This window comes from Falco peregrinus, chromosome 5 (genome assembly GCF_023634155.1).
Source record: "Falco peregrinus isolate bFalPer1 chromosome 5, bFalPer1.pri, whole genome shotgun sequence".
In the NCBI taxonomy this organism is placed as follows: Eukaryota; Metazoa; Chordata; class Aves; order Falconiformes; family Falconidae; genus Falco; species Falco peregrinus.
Window position 1 is genome coordinate 78956246 of NC_073725.1, and position 18020 is coordinate 78974265.

The following is an 18020-nucleotide window of genomic DNA, read 5'->3' on the forward strand; positions in this document are numbered from 1 at the left end:
TAGAACTACTGGAAAGAGTCCAACAAAGTGTTACAAAGGTGATGAAGGGGCTGGGCTACCCCTCCTGTGAGGAAAAGCTGAGAAAGCTGAGGCCATTCAGCCCAGAGAAAAGAAGCCTTGGGGGTATCTTATCAATGTATCTAAATATCTGGAGGGACCACAGACAATGAGCACGAGCTGAAACACAGGAGGTTCTGTCTGAACATCACAGAATCCTCAAATGGGTTCGGTTAGAAGGTGCCTTTAAACACCAACATCAGGAACCACTTGTTCCCCCCGTGAGGGTGACTAAGAACTGGCACAGGTCGCCCAGGGAGGTTGTGCAGTCTTCTTCCTTGGAGATATTCAAAAGCTGTCTGGGCATGGTCCTGGAGAGCTGGCCCTAGGTAGTCCTGCTTGAGTAGCTGGGTTGCACTAGATGAGCTTCCAGAGGTCCCTGGTAACCTCAACCAGTCTGCAATTGTCATTCTGTAGTTCTTAACCTCAGAAAACACATTTATGCCTAGTGAAGACAAGGTAAACTAATTGGTTCTAAAGGCATGACAATGAAAATTACAGCAAGCTGCTTTATGAAATCCAGTGACAACAATAGCTGGGTGTGTTGGTGACTGATTTAGTTACAAAGCAGTGATTTTTTTCTGAATTGTTGCGTCCTTGCTGTGTCGCCCCCCTGCTTAGCTGTACAGAAACATTTGTTATGTGTCTTAGTGAAATTAAGCTTTCGTCTCCAATGGAAAAAGCTAGCTGGTCCTTCCTGCACCTTTGTCTGCCAGGTTAAGAAAATACAGGAATCTCAGTGCTAGAAGGAAAGGGGGAGGGACACTAACATCATGGCTCTGACATCGCGGTGAAGAAAGCAGAAGTGTGAGGAAAAACACATTGCAGATTTTATAGCATCTGAATAACTGCAGCCTGCTAGACATAGTGATGAAAGTGGATCAAAATTACTACCAGAACTTAACCATCTGTTGGGAGGTGGGAGTTGGGTCCCTGCTAGATCTCCTTCCCATCTTATAATTCAGCCTATTTGCAACTGCCTAAGATAATTGCTGCTTGTGACCTCTCTATGACAAATTGCAAGTCTTATATATGCATTTTAACTATATTTTTTTCTTTACATATCAGTTGTCTCCTGTATCTAGCTGTCTATTGTGCTGGTACCTATTACATTAGCATCACATCTGTGTAACTACTACTGCTATTATATATGTCCAAGAAGTATCTAAGCTTAAAATTCCGGATAGAAAAACTTTTTCTGAACGATTACAAAATACCTTGGTATATTTTAAAAATTATTTAAATTATGATGAATGTAATTTTCTTCTTGCAGTGATTGTTCAGGGGCCTGAAATTTGCCAATGAGACTGTCACAACATTTCTGAGAGTGGCAAGATCTGTTGGAGGGGTCTGCCTTTGTCAGTAAGTAGCATTTGTGTACCATAAGCCCCACTGTCATTATATGACTGAAGGATTCAGACTGTTATGAGGCATTTAACTATAAAGGGAATGTAATTTTCAGAAATACTGGAGATCCGTCTTCTGCCAGTAGGGATTGGATAAATGAAAAAAAGCCAAATCTGGGTTCTCCAAGGAGCAGGCATGCTGTTTAAAGCTCTCTTGGGGAATTTTTGTAGGCTTTAGGTGTTTCAGTGAATCTTTTTGGCTTTACGTAGAACTCAAGTTCTAATTAGGAAAGTAGTGTTACTTTATCTTTGCAGTTGACAGTGTTTTCCTTGGTATTCAGTGAGAATTGGTTGATGTAAACAAGGGAAAGGCAGAAATGTGAACCAAGATGCTCTGATAGACTCGCAACTGGTTAGGCACACAGATGGGAGAAAGGAATGTTCATCAATCTTCCAGTTTTTAATCTTTTTGCTAAGTTAATAACCAATCACATGCATTTTCTTGTTTTTTTGTTATCACAAAAGATGTCACTATGTAAATATGATCCAAGGCAATTTTGGAGTAAGGCTGAATTAATTTACTTCTTTCTCTGCCATGGAATTCCTCAGTCTTTCCAAAATCATTTCACCTGTAAACTCGAGTTTTATAACTGGACAGTACAAATAGTGGAAAAGGTTTGGCAGAGTAAGCAAGCACATTGAAATGCAGAGCATATGAATCCTGAAGATGCCTATAAACTTACAGCTGGAATAATGTCTAAAAACTTAGAGCGAGAAGGCTTCCTTAGGTACAAAATTATCCTGCTAAACTTAATAGAATTACTCATATGTGAAATGTAGTTGGAGTGTGAGTATTGACTGCTACAGGTGATTATTAGTTTATCATGCTTGCAACAGAGCTATGATCCCTACCCTCATCTCTGCAATGAGAAAATCATAAACATGGAATGAGGCATAGAATACGCGATGCGTTGTACTTCTCCTGTTCTATATACCATGCAATGGTTTAATAAATTGTGATATAAATGAAAGAAGGTGTTAATAAGACAAAATCATAATATATTCTTATAAAGCCAAAGGAACTTTTTGATAACTATTCTTAAGTTTACAGCAAGTTGATTAAAAAAATTTCCTTTCTCACCCTCCCCCCATGTGAAGTTGGAAAGCATTAGTGAGGGAATTTAGTAAAAGAAGTTAACTAAGAGCGGGATCTCATACAAAGCATTCATTTATCACTGATCAAAGTAACTGAACCACTCTAATTAGCCCAAGTGTTCTAGCTTTTGCAAATGGAATTGCTTCTCAGGCATGGAATGTGGTATTTCTTATAATATTCTGGTGTCTCCTTAGCACAAAAAAAAGTGAACTGTTCCCTGAAAAATTAAAGTAAAATTCATATGAACAGCATAGTTCTTCTACTAATGCTGCCTAATCTTAGCAGATCCTGTTTTCCAACCATATCTTTCTGTGGACCAGTTAAAGCACCAGTGTGTATGTGTCATAAATAGCTGTCTTAATTTAAAATAAACATTGAGAAAAGTAACTACATGTTTAGAAAACAGTGCTGATTGTATCTCTCCTACACCTAATCTCATTGTGGGGCAAGCTGGGGCCAAGAAAATAGTGCCTGGCTTGTGGAAGTGAAGTCCAGAAGGAGTGCCCTCCTTGCAGTTAATAGGACTAGTTGTGTGACTTGGTATCTGGCCTCCTGGGTTTTCTTGGGAATTGTAGGAGAGTCTATTTCCTCTGGAGCCAAGGACTGTGTATGGCTCATGCTTGACTGACAGCAGTGAGTTTGTTGGACATCTAGCTCTGGATGAACCTAAAGGCATACTCATCTTAGCCCTAGGAAAGTAGCTAGTGCTTGACTTTAGAAAGCTAATACTGTGAAGGTCAGTACATTAGCCTAGAGAAATATCTTCTGATTTGAGCTCTTCTGAGCATCTGAAATAAAGCAGCTTCATTTAGCATGAAAAATGGTACAGTGATGTGAGCCTTCCAAAACTAAACCAGTCCCTGGCAACACATGACAATGCAAGCCAGCCTCTCCTTCCTGAACATGTCTCCCTTTCATTCATCATAATACTCAGAAAGTCAAGCAGATCCTTTCCTGCACAGAATAACTAAATAAACTATATGCCAGGAGTTAAGCAGGTGTTTGAAAGCAAGCAGACCTTCCAGCTTAAAGGCAGGACAGCTGTCTCTGAATACTTTTCCAAGCCATGTCCTGAGCAACATGATGCCTTGTCTCCCTAAGGTAAAGGGGAGGCCCTTTCAGAAATTTCATGCCACTTGTTTCATTTATTTTTCACTTGTATTCCTTGATCTGATCAGATTGCCATAGAGCTGCTTTTGTAGGGTGCAGCAGTTGCAGGACTTCCCCTCAAATGAAACTCTGGGGGATCAAACTGTGCCTTCTTCCTTAGAGCAGGGAACTAGCTGTGCAACTAGAAAAGAGGATAGCCTCTTTTCTGGTCAAAAGTATCAGAAAGTGCTATTATAAGGCAATTATTTATCCATAGGGTTAAGGTTTACAGACAAGTCAGTAGTATCCTGAGTAACAGCAGATACAGTGAGGGCTGGCAATTAACATGTTGATGAAACAGCTGTGCCTGTCAAGCCCCTGGGTATTAGACTTTACAGTATACTTAAGTTTCTTTATGATTCTGCCAAATTTTAGATCAACCTGTTCATTCACTCAGGAAGTGGCAAAGGTTTTAGGAAACTTGGTATGAGAAGAACATTTCCAGATTCTAATGAACTTCTCAAATATGCTGGCAGTTTTTAGTGCAGAGTGACATGTTCATGTTTGTGCTGCTGGTACCTTCCCCCTGCTCAGAGCAGCTGGGTTTCAGTTTGAGGAAGTGTCTCATATCCCATCTGCTCTGTGGCAGTCAGTGGTGCATCGCTGCAGTCATTGCGGTTTTTTCACCTGCCAGGCTGTGCAGCTGTTGTGCGCGTCTTGACAAAATCCTTGTATTTGAGATTTTGACCAAATGTCTTTGCAGCTTGTCTCCAGAATGGGGCAATGGCCTAGACTATACAGGAACAGGATGAGGCATCAGCAAACATTTGTGTGAGGCTGTTTAACGTGTTAGGGCAGGATGTGTGATGCCAGCTAGTTGTACTGGAGGTGTGAGAACTTGCTCCATAGGAAATCTGCTCCTGGAGTCTCATTTATGATTTTCCTTTGTTGTTCATTTCTGTGGAATGAAACCTCATTTTCATTATCTAAAAGATCACCCCCAGTGACAAAATTTTGTGTTTCAAAAGGTCACAACAGCCCCATGCAACGCTATAGGCTTGGGGCAGAGCGGCTGGAAAGCTGTCTGGTGGAAAAGGACCTTGGGGTGCTGGTCAGCAGCCGGCTGAACGTGAGCCAGCAGTGTGCCCAGGTGGCCGAGAAGGCCAACAGCATCCTGGCTTCTCTCCCAGTGTGGCCAGCGGGACAAGGGAATTGATCGACCCCCCTGTACTGGGCACTGGTGAGGCCGCGCCTCAAATCCTGTGTTCACTTGTGGGCCCCTCACTTCAGGAGGGACGTAGAGGGGCTGGAGCGTGTCCAAAGATGGGCAACGGAGCTGGGGAAGGGGCTGAGGCACAGGTCTGATGGGGAGTGGCTGAGGGAAATGGGGGGGTTCAGCCTGGAGAGGAGGAGACTTGGGGGGACCTGATCGCTTCCTACAGCTGCCTGACAGGAGGGTGTAGGCAGGTGGGGGTCGGTCTCTTCTCCCAGATAAGAAGTGACAGGACAAGAGGAAACGTCCTCAAGCTGTGCCAGGGGAGGATTAGGTTGGATATTAGGAAAAACATCTTCACTGAAAGGGTGGTCAAGCATTGGAACAGGCTGCCCAGGGAGGTGGTGGAATCACCATCCCTGGAGGGTTTTAAAAAACACATAGATGTGGTGCTTAGTGACATGGCAGTGCTGGATTAATGTTGGACTTGATGATCTCGAAGATCTTTTCCAACCTAAATGATTCTAAGATTCTTTATTTGAAGAGCACTCAAATCTGGCTTTTCCTCTGTGATCTGGACTCTTAATAGAGTTGGGATTTCTTGGCCTTGACTGCATGGTGGCTTATATGGCAACACAACTGCAATTTCAGTCCAATTTGAAGTTCACGAGCCTCATATTTTCTGGCAGTATCAACAGAGAACAAAGGATTGTCCTAGCAGTGAATTTTAAGTGAAAATCCCGTAATTATTCTCTGCTGATGAGACATGAAGAGCGGTAATGACACTAAGCAATGTTTCATCATCAGTGTCCATACTGAGAAGAAACAGAAGGTTTATGGTAATGCAACTTTCAATCAATTAAAACTCATTATAATGGTTTCCTAAGAAATGTTTTATATGTAATCATTAGAACATATCTTACATTGTCATGATTTCTGTAACTGTCTTTCTCTTCCTGAGATAGTGGAAAATGGTAAAACGATTAAGTTGGATTCTCAGCTGTTGCTGTTGCTGAAGCTTTCCTGATTTATAATGGAGGACAACCATATGCATAACTCGGGTCGTCAATATAAAATCCTGAATGTGTCCATTAACTCCTTATCTGGAACTTCTAAAATACTCTTTCAGTGACTTCACAGAACACAACTGGAGCATCATCACAGTTACTGGATCCACCTTTTTTGGGAGTCGTTAGGAGTCTTTTCCAGATACCTAGAGTCTGTGCCTTTGGTTGCTTTTACTTAGGGTAAGATTAGGTTAGCTCTGAAGCGAGATGTAAAGCTACAATATAAACCAGTTAGTGAAATTAGGGAAACTTTCTTTTAAGAATGTAATGCAGGGTCTCTTGTGGTGTATACTTACAGAAAAGACTGACTTCTTGGGTCAGATTTTTTCTAGACTCTAATAAGACACTTGGAGACTCCTAGCTGCAGTTCTCTGTCTGACAGCTATGGTGGCAAAAGCTCAGTGTTTTAACCTCTCTCTTCTCCTTTCCTGGCTTTTTTAACTCTAAGCTTCTGCTAGGACTTTTCTGTGGTTTCTGAGCACCACAAGGACCCATATTTGATTTGAAAGCACAGAGTGTTGTACTACAGACAGTTGGTAATAATACTACAGTACTGAAATACAGATTACTAGCACAGCTCTTTTGTCATTAATGAGTCAAAATAACTTACAACACTGTATGCTCAGCAAAGAACGGGGTTTAAAGCAGTATGCTCTCCTGATTCCCCTCAGTCCTTCTTTAAGAAAGCAAGAGACAACCAAACAGGACTCTGAAATATTCTTTCAGTCGTTGTATTTCACCCGTGCATCCAGGAACATCTCCTTCCTTTGGGTAATCAGAAGTTTAGATTAATTATGCTAATCAGCTACTCCAGGCTGACACAGTTAGCCAGAACAGGCAGTATCTCTTAAATCCATACAGGATCTTTCCTACTTGATGACTTTAATTTCATGATCCATTACAACAATTACAGGAAAAGAGAGAGCTCTCCAGTTGTGTTTTCACCTCTATCATTCCACATTTCCACCAGTGGTCATAAAACTTCCCCCCAGATTCCAGGGACAGAAAGTGCCTTCATGAGGCTGCATTTGGACTCACTGCTCTGCAGGGACTTTTAGTTTCTGTTATCTCACAACTTGAAAAGTATGTTTATGCACAGTTACCAAACATTTAACTGAAGAACATTCGTGTTAGACTCATCACAGAAAGGTGCCAAGAAGCTCTCCCGTAGATCTGGCTAGTGGAGCGACAGATCTACATGTGGCAGTGTAGATGTAGCTTGTAGAGCTTGAACAGGGAATTAAATTTCAGAGAAGATCAACGTGAAAAGTAATGAAAATTCATCTACTCTACTGCACTGTAAGAATGTGAAGAAATATTTTTGTTGGTATCTTTTCAACAGCTATGGTAGTATTTGTATTCAATGTAATGGTGGCTTTTGGCATCTCCAGGGTAAAAAGGAAAAAGATCTTTTCTTCAAATGATATTCTTCTCTTGACCACAAATATAGATACCATTAATACCAGCACGGACATTCCTTGTCGATGATGTGCAGACCTGTAACATCTGCATTGTGAATAAGAAATCCAAAAGGTTAGGATAAATCAGAACAGAACCTTTTGATCAGCATTGGAATGACAGGAGCTAGTATTTTATATATCAATGGTATAAAATATTGATTTTGCATATTTCCATTTCAATCAAGAAATTAAAACTGAGGAGAATTTAGGGTTTGTGCTTATCTGTATGTTTTCAATGTAACTATTTCTGCTTGATCTGGCTAAACTTGAAGAGTGAGAGTTGTGTACCTGTGGTCTTTTCCAGACAGACCCCAGCTGTCTGCTTGCCAGCCCCAGCCCAGAGGCCATGTGTGCTAGTGTAAGATCAAACTAAAGAGTCCTGCTGAGATTTTCAGCCCCTTGGTATAACGTACCTATCGTCCTTCTGACTAGAGCTCATCGCCCGTCACACACTATAGGTAGAGGTTGTTTACCTCTACCTTCAAAATCCCATGGAGACATCATCAGTAACACTCATTTTTATAGGCACGAGTTTTTTCCAGCTGTAAGAAGCGTAACTATTTCCAAGTTATTTTTTAAGTACCATGAGAAGGAGCAGTTTGGAGTATCATGACTGCAGGTGTTCATAAAGAGATTTTTCTAAGTGTGAAGATAACTTCAGGGAAACAAAAAGTAATTTGTTTGAAAATATAATCAGTGAGATTTGGAGGTGAGCATTCATGTTTGCTTGATCTGTCAGTATAGAATGATCCTGATAAGAGGCTGTGAATGACCTTAAAACCTGCAGAATCTAAAAAAGAAAACTAATGGAAAAGACGGAGAAAGTTGTGGTTTTTTCCTGCAGTCCGCAATTTTGTTCTCTTTCCATTGTATTATAGGTCAGCACTGATGCTTCAAGCACTTAGTCCGTCTCTTCAGTACTTTTTCATTTCCTTGATAGTATTTTGTTCTTTTGCTTTCTCTCCTTTCTCTTAAAAGTCGTAGCTGCAGAAAAGTGACTTCTCTGAAAGCTACAAATTTTGATTTATGGTTTTTTTAATAGGCACTCATCCCTCTGACCAGTAGTCACACTTGCCTTTTCTGCTTGGGAAAATCCCACCTCCCTCTGCAGACATAAAAATTTGTGTACATTCAGCTGTCAAGCACTTGGTGATAATATCTGCCATCATCTTCTTTGTCAGGAAGCTCTGAAATTGGTGGTCAGCCTGTGGTCAGATGTACTGTACGCTTCCTTGCATTCTTACGGATGATAAAGCATTAGCTTGCCTTTGTCAAGCATGTAGACTGCAAATGGCAGATATGGGATGACATCCTCTAATCTTCCAAGAGGGACGATATAGTCACAATAAAAAGAAATGCTTTTTTCTTCTGTTCCTAGCCATTATGGGCACTTGTGATCATTACTAGTAAGCAACCTGTTTTTGCAGTAGTAACCTGAGTGGATATGAGTAGGCTGGAGGAGAAGATACTGCAATATTTGAGACATGAGATAATGAGATTCTTGACAAGAATTTGGCATGTGGCTATGTGAAGTGATTAATGTTTAATGTAGTGATATTACAATGCAAAAAAGGGAAGAGAGCTAGTAAAGGAAACCAATCAAATTACTCTGTATAGTGCCACGGATCCAGCTTTGAAATTCCTTAAAAGGATTACGATTTAGTTTAATTAAATCCTTCGCTCGCCCTAACATTGCTTAACAATTTTTAGTATCTCCCTAGATTTCTAACATTACGGAGAAGACAGGTATGAGTCAGATTACTTTGTGTGTTGAGTTTTAAACATGAGCCATGAACCCCTGAAATCTTTTGTTGTTTAAGAATACATTTTACTCTTTCCATTTAGGGTTTAGTCATCCTTTTCATAAGTCTTTTGATGAATAAGGTCATTAAAATTAACACAGTATTAAAATAGCTGGTCTCAGTAATTATAATGTTTAACCATGGTTTCTCCTGAGATTAAAAACTCTGTTCATTTTATCTTCCAATCCAAGAACTTTAACAGACCTTATTTATAGCAGCCCGAAGACTTGTAGCTGGGTATAGCTTAAGGCAACCACAATATTCTTGTGTATCAATGACATCATATGTTTCTATGGTGAAGTAACTTTTAATACTCTTTTTCACTCGTCATCTCACATTTAAATATGTTGCTTATTTTTTTGGTAATCATTTAAAAATATTTCAGGCCTTCCTAATGCTAATAGTTATTTTGTTTGATACTCTCATTAAGTTTTCCATTAACAAATTTTACCTGTCACACATTCCCACCTACCCATTAACTGAGTCACTGCCTGTTGACACATATTGCGTGATGAGTTTTATGTAAGAACCAAAAGTTTTGTGCGTAATAAAATAGAGATTGAGATTAAATTTAGGGGAAAAAAATTCTCTAAAAAATATATTACAAGACTTTTAATGGTGTTTAATATGATGACCAGGACATGATGAAACAATGAGAACTGTAACTAAAATTTCATGCCTCTTAACAAGTGGTGAATATATTTAATTTCCTGCATTTAAACAGGCCACTGCTGTAAGCTATTCTTACAAATGTTTGCTGAACGCTGACTACAGGTAGCTCCAGGAGTAAAGCAAATTGGATATGAATTGGCTGAAGATGGTAGTTACTTAACTATTTTAATTCAGTAATTCACAGATCCTTTAAAGTCAGAGATTCTGACTTACTGCAGTAAATCACAAACTAGTTGGAAGGCACATCAGCACAAAATGCTTGGCAGAGCCTCCTGTGCACTTGCTAGCGTTCGTGTATCAGTCATTGTCTTGCTGAATGACAGGGTGAACTTAGTTAATGGAAAACATCGCTTTGATGCAAATACCTATATTATCCATTCCCAGTGAACGAGCGCCATACAAGCTTTCATGTAACTTGAGTTGTCGTGGTATGCACAACACCGTAAGAATCCCAGTTCTAAAGGTACCTGAACCCTCAGCTTCACTTGGGAGACTTATAAAAAATCTTTTGGTTTAAATAATAGAAAAAGCATAGAGAAACAGAATGGAAAACATATTATTAACAGCATATTTAACATAAAAAACATCATTATTGGGTTGAGAATGCTTAGTTGATTTTTATCATAGCTGCTTAGCTTCTTTAACTTCTCCAGCAGTCATCTACCTTGAGGAATTTATAGGGGATTTTCATTGCTCCTATTATCGTAGGTGGCAGCCGGACCTTTCTGAAGGAGCTGGTCTTTGCAATTGTCAAAGGAAAAGTCTTGAATTTCCCACACAACTCCTGTTTACCTTCCCCCTTATCTTCTGAAACTGGGAATGAGGATATCACGTAGTTCTGCGGAAAATCAGAATTTCTTCCACTTGTCTTTATTATGGCTTTATGATGAGAATCTCTGTCGAATGCCCTAGTTAGCATATTTCTGTCTCCAGGCTGTTTTTTCTGGAGATAGCTTTGAGAAGAAACTTTTATAAATCATACTGTAAGATCTCCTTGTGAGTGCAGTTTTCCTATTGGATGCATCACTGTTCTTTCTCTATGAACTTCATAAAAAGATTAAACATAATACCACAGAGAACAAAAAAAGTGAAAGGCGCCACAATATTTTTAAGGAAACACTTCTGGAAGCACTTTGTGCTGTTTTTTAAAGTATTTTCTATCATAGTTCAGGCCGTACTGATCTTCTTCATATTCTATATATAAAGTATATTTAGAAAAAAGCGGAATCAAGTTTTGCAGGAACTTTTTTGGAGGAACTCTGCTAACTTTCTGCTTCTTTTTCTGTAATGTCATCTATAATCCTTCTGTCGGTTGAGATGAGTAAACTCTTCTCCCGGGCAGTGCAAACTGCAGCACACTGTGAGCTGATTACCTTACATTAGCCATTTCAGAAATTACTGGCAGCTAATCTTCATAAAGCTAATCAGTCAGAGAAGAAGGCACCCAGCAAATAAATACCACACATCTTTGTGCTTGAAACAATTAGGACTGACCCTAATCTGATTTAAAGAATTGGAGTGCTTCCAAAAAGGGAACAGTGTATGGCTGCCTTCACTAATTCCATAAAGCTCTAGTGTTTTTTTAATTGACCCATCTTCTTGATGTACTTTGTTGTTTTTCCTTTCTGATCTTTCGTAGCTTGAATTTTCAAAAGCTATTACAAATCCAAAAAGGTAATGTCAGCAACCATCAGTTAGAGCTAGCTTTTAAGTCTGCTCTTCCAATACATTATAAATTTCAAAAAGTTAATTTAAATATTTGTGGGGTTTTTTTTCTTTTCATTTCACTCATGCTTGAGTTTTGGAGAGAGTGAGAATATTTTCTCTTTCATATGGGATCTCTCCTCCCACTCCCTTAAAAGTGTCCTAATTCTGCAATGCTGCTGAAGTGGTTTTAAAAACGATGCCACTTCAAACAACAGTTTGAGGTTTTGCTGGATACAGCTCATGCTGCTTATCGCCAGAGAAAGTAAATATCCTGAATTCAAAATACTTAGAAATAATTTAGCACCATAGTACCTAGCCATGTTAATTAACATCTTACAGGACACAATTGAGCATGTTGTTCAAAGGGAAATTCTGTAGAAACCGGTATAATTTTTAATACAGACGGTGTAAATCAACCTAATCTGAATGTCTCCAAAAAGTATTAAAACCATTGCTGTGCATCATGCACTGGTGTGAACATTACGTTAAGCACATACATAAGGGAAAGAAGAATGATCTTGGATGGTCACAGAAGTCAGCAGAGGCAAAGGTGCTGGCATTCAGCAGAGCAGCCTGGTGCCTGCCTAGCGATAAGGAGAGGTTAGCCTTCCCTCCTGTGCAGTCATGTCTGTTCCATTGTGTAGGTAGAGAACAGGCTGTCTTTTCCCTTAGAAATGATAATTTTTTTTTCATTTAAAAAAACATTTTGCATTGGATGCTTTCAGATTTTTAAAATTGAAAATGTTGTAACTAGGTGTTGGTGGTTCTTCCACAGTTGATTTCCAAATGGGAAGGTTGGTCTGGGATCAAAGTGGTGGTTTTTTCAGCTGTAGTAGAAATCAATTATGCAGAAGCTTGTAAATGCTAGACCCAGAAATTCAGGTGCCCTTTGGAGCCCTGAAAGCACTCTGAACTACCTGATAGTTTGTGACAATCAAAAAGAAAGGAAAATAAAGAACAGAAACAAAGTATTAAATATTGTCACTTCCAAATAAAATCCAGGGGAATGCTTTTAAGGATTACCCAATAACAATCAAAGACGGAAAAGTACATTAATATTTCAGATAGAAATGCTGCTGTGAATAGTGTGATGTGACAAGATCGATGTAAGATATCATATGAGTGCTGGATTCCTAGCTTCCATTAAAACAAAAGAATAAAAAAGGCCCAGCTCATCTGCTTGATGGTATAGAAATGTCACATGTAAAATGATCACTAAGGAAGTTTGTCAGTGTAAAAGACTTATTTATGCTAATTATTTGGATTAAACATTTTTACACCGGCATGTTAAAATAAGCAGTGGGTATCAAGCTGGAAGACATTTCTGTTGCCTTTTTTTCATTGTTGTTTTTTTTGTTTTGTTTTTTGTTTGTTTGTTTGTTTTTTTCCTAGTTCCTGTCATGACCTACTGCTACACCTCTTTCTGGGCAAATGGCTGTGTATTACAAATCTGGTTGTAGTCTGCGTAATAGGATGTGATGAATTATACTTATAGAATTCTCTGGTTTTAACATATGATATCTGTGGCCTGATGGACTATGCGCTAGTCACTGTGGCATGCTTGTTCCATAAACGCAAGCCCCATGAGTTCGAAGACCTGTGGAGTTAATGGTATTGATCTAATTTGTGAACACAGCCCCCTTCCCAACTGCATCTGGCTGTGGGTCCTCAGTACAAGGAAGATGTGGATAAAGATGAGCGAGCCCAGTAGAGCCCAAGATGGTAACGGAGCTGGAGTTCCCTGTGAGGTGATGCTCAGGGAACTGGGCTTGTTTACATCAGGGAAGGGGACCTAATAACAGCCTTCCAATGTTTGAATGATTTTACGATTCCATGTGAAGCAATGGTACTTAGTGGAAATAAAGCCTAAATCACTAAACTAACAGGACTTGGTGTAACCTGAAACAATTGCAGCAGCCTTGCACTCAGCTAGTCTTGCAGTGGGCGGTAGGCGCCCTTTGCCTCACTGGTACCCTGATGGCTTTGAAAGGTCTCAGTGTCTTGCAGATGGATGTGTGTTTGCAGCAGAACTTTAGAATAAACAATCCTGCATGAATCACCTTAGATCCATGCTTCACGTTACGGAGCAAATATCAAGATACCTAAAGACAAAATGTGTTCCAGGAGCAATGTTTTTGCTGAAGGTTGAAAGAACAAAGTTCCCAGTGTCTTCTCCCTATCCCAAGTCAGACAGGCAATGGTCTATGTGGATTCCTCCTTCTCTTTTTTTTTTTTTTTTCCCCCTTTTATATCCCTGTCTGTTTTATCTTCTGGATTCTTAAAATTATATCTAATATTAGATGGGAAAATTAGAAATCTGGTAAAGGTTCACTGAAAAACTAACTGTAACTTCCATTTGTGCTTAAAGAAGAAATACAGTGACAGGTTCTGGCTGCTCTCTGATTTGTTTCTTGGTCTTCCTTCAATCTTTATTCTTATGCCTCACATGTTTCAAGTGCACCCAAAGTGATGTGAAACCCGCACACTATTTTTACAGAGAACTGCAGGGTCCCTGTGGCATTGAAAATTTTATGTGCAGTGTCTGGTTATTTCCACAGAAACCCAGGAGAACCACTCATGATACACACTTCAGGTTGCTAACTTAACAATGCAAGCTTTGGAGAATCCTCTTTAAAAGGTAAGGGTTTCTCCTCCCTCAGTTCCTTAATTTGGCTTGCAATACCTGGCCATAATGCTAATAAATGGCTTTACTCAAGAGAACCAATCATACTGCAAAAGTTCCTTCTAAAATAGTAGGGTTTCTGTTTATAATAGTAACTATTCCGTGTTTTTTTCTTGGATACTTGTAATTCTATATACTGGAGGCAGAAGCACGTCATACCTCCAAATTAACGAGTTTTAAGACAGCTGCATAGCTTTCTTTCACAGTAAGTTTTCTGCTTATGTCAAAACAGCCATCACCCTCTTTTCCAATGCTTCTGCAAAGCAGGCAGGTCAATGGTTGGAAATTTTGGTTAAACCAGCTCTTAGATTATTGGGTTATTGCTATAAATTTGCTCTTGTCTAATTTAAGTACACTCTAATTGCTACTTTACACTGCAAGTAGCTTTTCAGTGTCAGAATAATCAAATTAACAGGGATGACCCTTCAACCATTCATTGATGCCTCTGTTGTGTTTTCAAAGGTCTCATTTTATAGTTTTCTTATATAAGTCAAGTTCTTTTTGTTGCTGTTTGTTATGCTAAAGCATCTAGTTGTGTATTGAGCATGTTCTAAGCAAAAAGCATCCCAAACATCTTGAAGTTTCATTTAGACTATAACAAAAGGGAGGAAAAAAAAAAAGAAAAGAAAGAGAAGGAAGCGTTTGTTGTAGTAGAAGAGTGCAAAGTATTAAAGACTCATATACATTGAGAGGGAACTATTTTTTAATTTGTAATTATTAGGCATTAATTTTGCATGCAGGTAGTAGCATACAGAATGAAATCCAGCAGGGGAGCAAGGCTTCTACAGTAGTCTTTGTTGTCCAAATTGGAAGGAAATGCCAGTGCCTGGAAATGCAGCAAGGCTGTACGGCACAATTTAGTGACCTGCTTGCCAAGTACACACATCCTCCTCCTCCTCTATCTTCTTACACAGCCAACAATAAAGCATGTGCTTAAATACTTTGTGAACAGGGGAGATCTGGAGCCCTGTGTGAGTCTCAGCTGGTGTGACACTAGGCAGATTTAGTGCAAAATCTTTCCCAGTTTATTAGCTGGCATGATAGGGAGTGGGGGTTTCTGGCAGTAAGAGTGAATAGGCATGACGATATGGAACAGGCTTGTGTGGGAAAATAAATAGTTTTAGTGTTGCTCTGCTACGCTGGTTCATTTATACAGGAATCAAGTACCTAGCTATACTAACAGTCAAGAAGGTAAAACACAGTAACCACAGTCATTCTGCATCTCTCTCCTTCAATACAAACTGATTTTTTTCCAACAAAATTAAGTTGTTTAATCTGGGATAGTTTAATATTTAGCTGTATCTATACTTCAGCACATTACTGCTGTATTTCCTCATAAAATGGTTTTCACTCTGAAACTATTACTTTCTCTTCCCTGCTGAGCACCCCCCCCCCCCCCCCCCCCCCCCCATGTGGACTGGATGCTATGGTATCTCAATGTTTTTTTCCAGCTGGAAGAGCTCCTGTAAGCAACTGGGCTGCATTTGGCTTGGTATAACTTTTGAAAGTAATGGCATTCAATAACCATGGTAGGATTTTGATGCACAGTCATAAAATGCAAAATAAATCATTAGTCTTCTGCTTCACTTTTTCAATTTGGGATATAATCCTGTTCCCCAAGCAAAGCTGAAATGTCTGGTGCACACCTTGTGCTCAACAGAATTTTCATGAGAAAAATAAGAAAAGACTCTTAAGTGCTGCTATTAATCATAAATTTGAAATTAATACTGAATGCTTATATTCTTTGAGGTATCCTTTTTCCATTAAATCTATTCTGGAAAGTAACAGCATTAGTAACAAAAAATTAGAGGTTAGCAAGAAATAATGCTTTTTCAAAAACTTGAGAAGAACCCATGTGATGTGGAAATAAGCGTTGAACTATTTTAGAGAGCTTTTTGATTTTGTGGATTGGACTTATTTTTGATGGGTAGTATATGTCACAGCTGTATTTACTGCTTTGATATTTGATTAAAGAAAACTAATTTTGTGACATGAAAAAAAAGAAAAAAGGATGGTATACTTAATAAGTAGGTTTTTAACAAAAATTTAAACATACTGTTCTATTCTCATCAGTGGTCTAAATTCAATATACATAGAAATTCCTCAGTTTGCTATCAATATAATCCATAAATTGTCTGATGGATTGTCCAAATGATAATGGTAACTAGCTCTTGTGCTTTAATTTAAATATGATCATGTTATTTCAGTCTTTATACAGATTTCTGGAATGTTTCTCTGCCCATGGGAAAACAGTTTGAGTATGTATGAGAGTTGCATATATTTTTGTGGGGGTGGGAAAAAAAAATTTAATTTCATCTTCCCCTTAGAATATACTCTGGTTCCAAAGGTTGTTCTGAAAATGGTTACATTTTTCTGACAGCTGTTCAGTCATCGTGAGGGTATGTCTTTAAGGGAAAGGCACTCATTTCCAATCGGCAAATTTCTAATATTAGATATTAGACTATAAAAAACTTCGCCCTCAAACCCTTTTTTACTTCACTGCTTCTTGTTGATAAAATCCAATCAGCCCAGAGGGAATTTATAATTCTAGCAATTGCACCAGATGATTACTACCTACAGGAGCAATCACTTATAGTACATCACCTGCGGACTGATGAACCATTTATTATCAAGGGTTTAATTGCTTGTAATACATCCTCGTGGCAAGACACACACACACGCACACACATATATACCTGATTTATACATATGTATAAATATATGACACTTCCCATACTTCTGTTAGGGATGGAAAATGTTCAGTTCAGATTAGAATTTGCAAAATGAAAAATACCCAGATTATCTTAGAAACACTTGAATCTAGAATACAGGTTCACAGTCTGTGTTCATCCCTGGATCAAGTTTAAGACAAGAATTAAAGATGACAGAGAAGGAAAGGGGTGTGTGTGTGTGTGTGTGCAAAGTATTATTTATTTGAATCTTGAAGAGAGTTGTCATGTAATAGCTGGAGTTTGAGATTAAGATTTTGGGATTCCTGTTCAACCACAGTTATCTATTACAATTTTTAAAGTTACTATTTAGAGTGTGAGTGTGTGTGTGTCTAAAATTGTTATTGTTTGAAGGTGAGCTGGTGTTGTGGGTTTAAGAGGGTTATGATGGGACCCACAAGCAAGTGATGTCTCCTTGCATGCACTGCTCGTAGAGACAGGAAAAGATCACTGGGACACAATTAAATGCTTGTCAGCACTGGGATTTGTTTTATCTTTATAAGTTTGCCATTCTTTATATGACTGCTTCTCAACAGTGCTAGATGTATTTAACAAAACATACTCTGGATCACAGTTGTTGATGTTAAAGCTGGGAGCCAGTTGTCGGGTATATACCAAAAAACCACTAAGACACTCCTGGTCCTAAAGCTGTGTGAAAAATGAAACACAAGAAGAAAATCTGAAGGTTTATTTAAATTATTTTACCGGGAGTGGTCCCTACTGCATCAGCTGGAAAAAAACAGAGTGTGTTGCCTTCCCTCTGTGTACTGCTCCGCACAACAGAAGTACGGAGGAAAAGGGAGTTGATCTGAAGTAGAAGCATAAGGACGAAAAGGTTGTATGAAGCCCTCGTTAAGACAGTGATGGTTATAGGTATGAACGTGAACTTCACTCCTTTGTTTTGGTTAATCTTCTATTACAGTCCTCTGTAGGGAAGTGCTACTAACAGCACTTGGGAGCACTTAAGCCCGGAAAGCCTGTGTGACTTGCCTGTGTCAGCAGCATCTAGGGCGTTGATCTGGCCAGGTACTTGGCCAGC

General features: G+C 39.1%; 1 long non-coding RNA gene across 3 annotated transcripts in view; it reads left to right on the plus strand.

The window, feature by feature from the left end:
- The window catches only part of LOC114013098 (uncharacterized), a 192407-nt gene that overhangs the window by 126998 nt on the left and 47389 nt on the right, over positions 1-18020 (plus strand). The window contains exon 4 of one of the 3 annotated variants that reach the window (XR_008747628.1): positions 1331-1420. The exons of the other annotated variants lie outside the window; for them this stretch is intronic. This is a non-coding gene — a long non-coding RNA (uncharacterized LOC114013098). Of the gene's footprint in view, positions 1-1330; positions 1421-18020 lie in introns of those variants that run through there. 3 annotated transcript variants of the gene reach the window in all.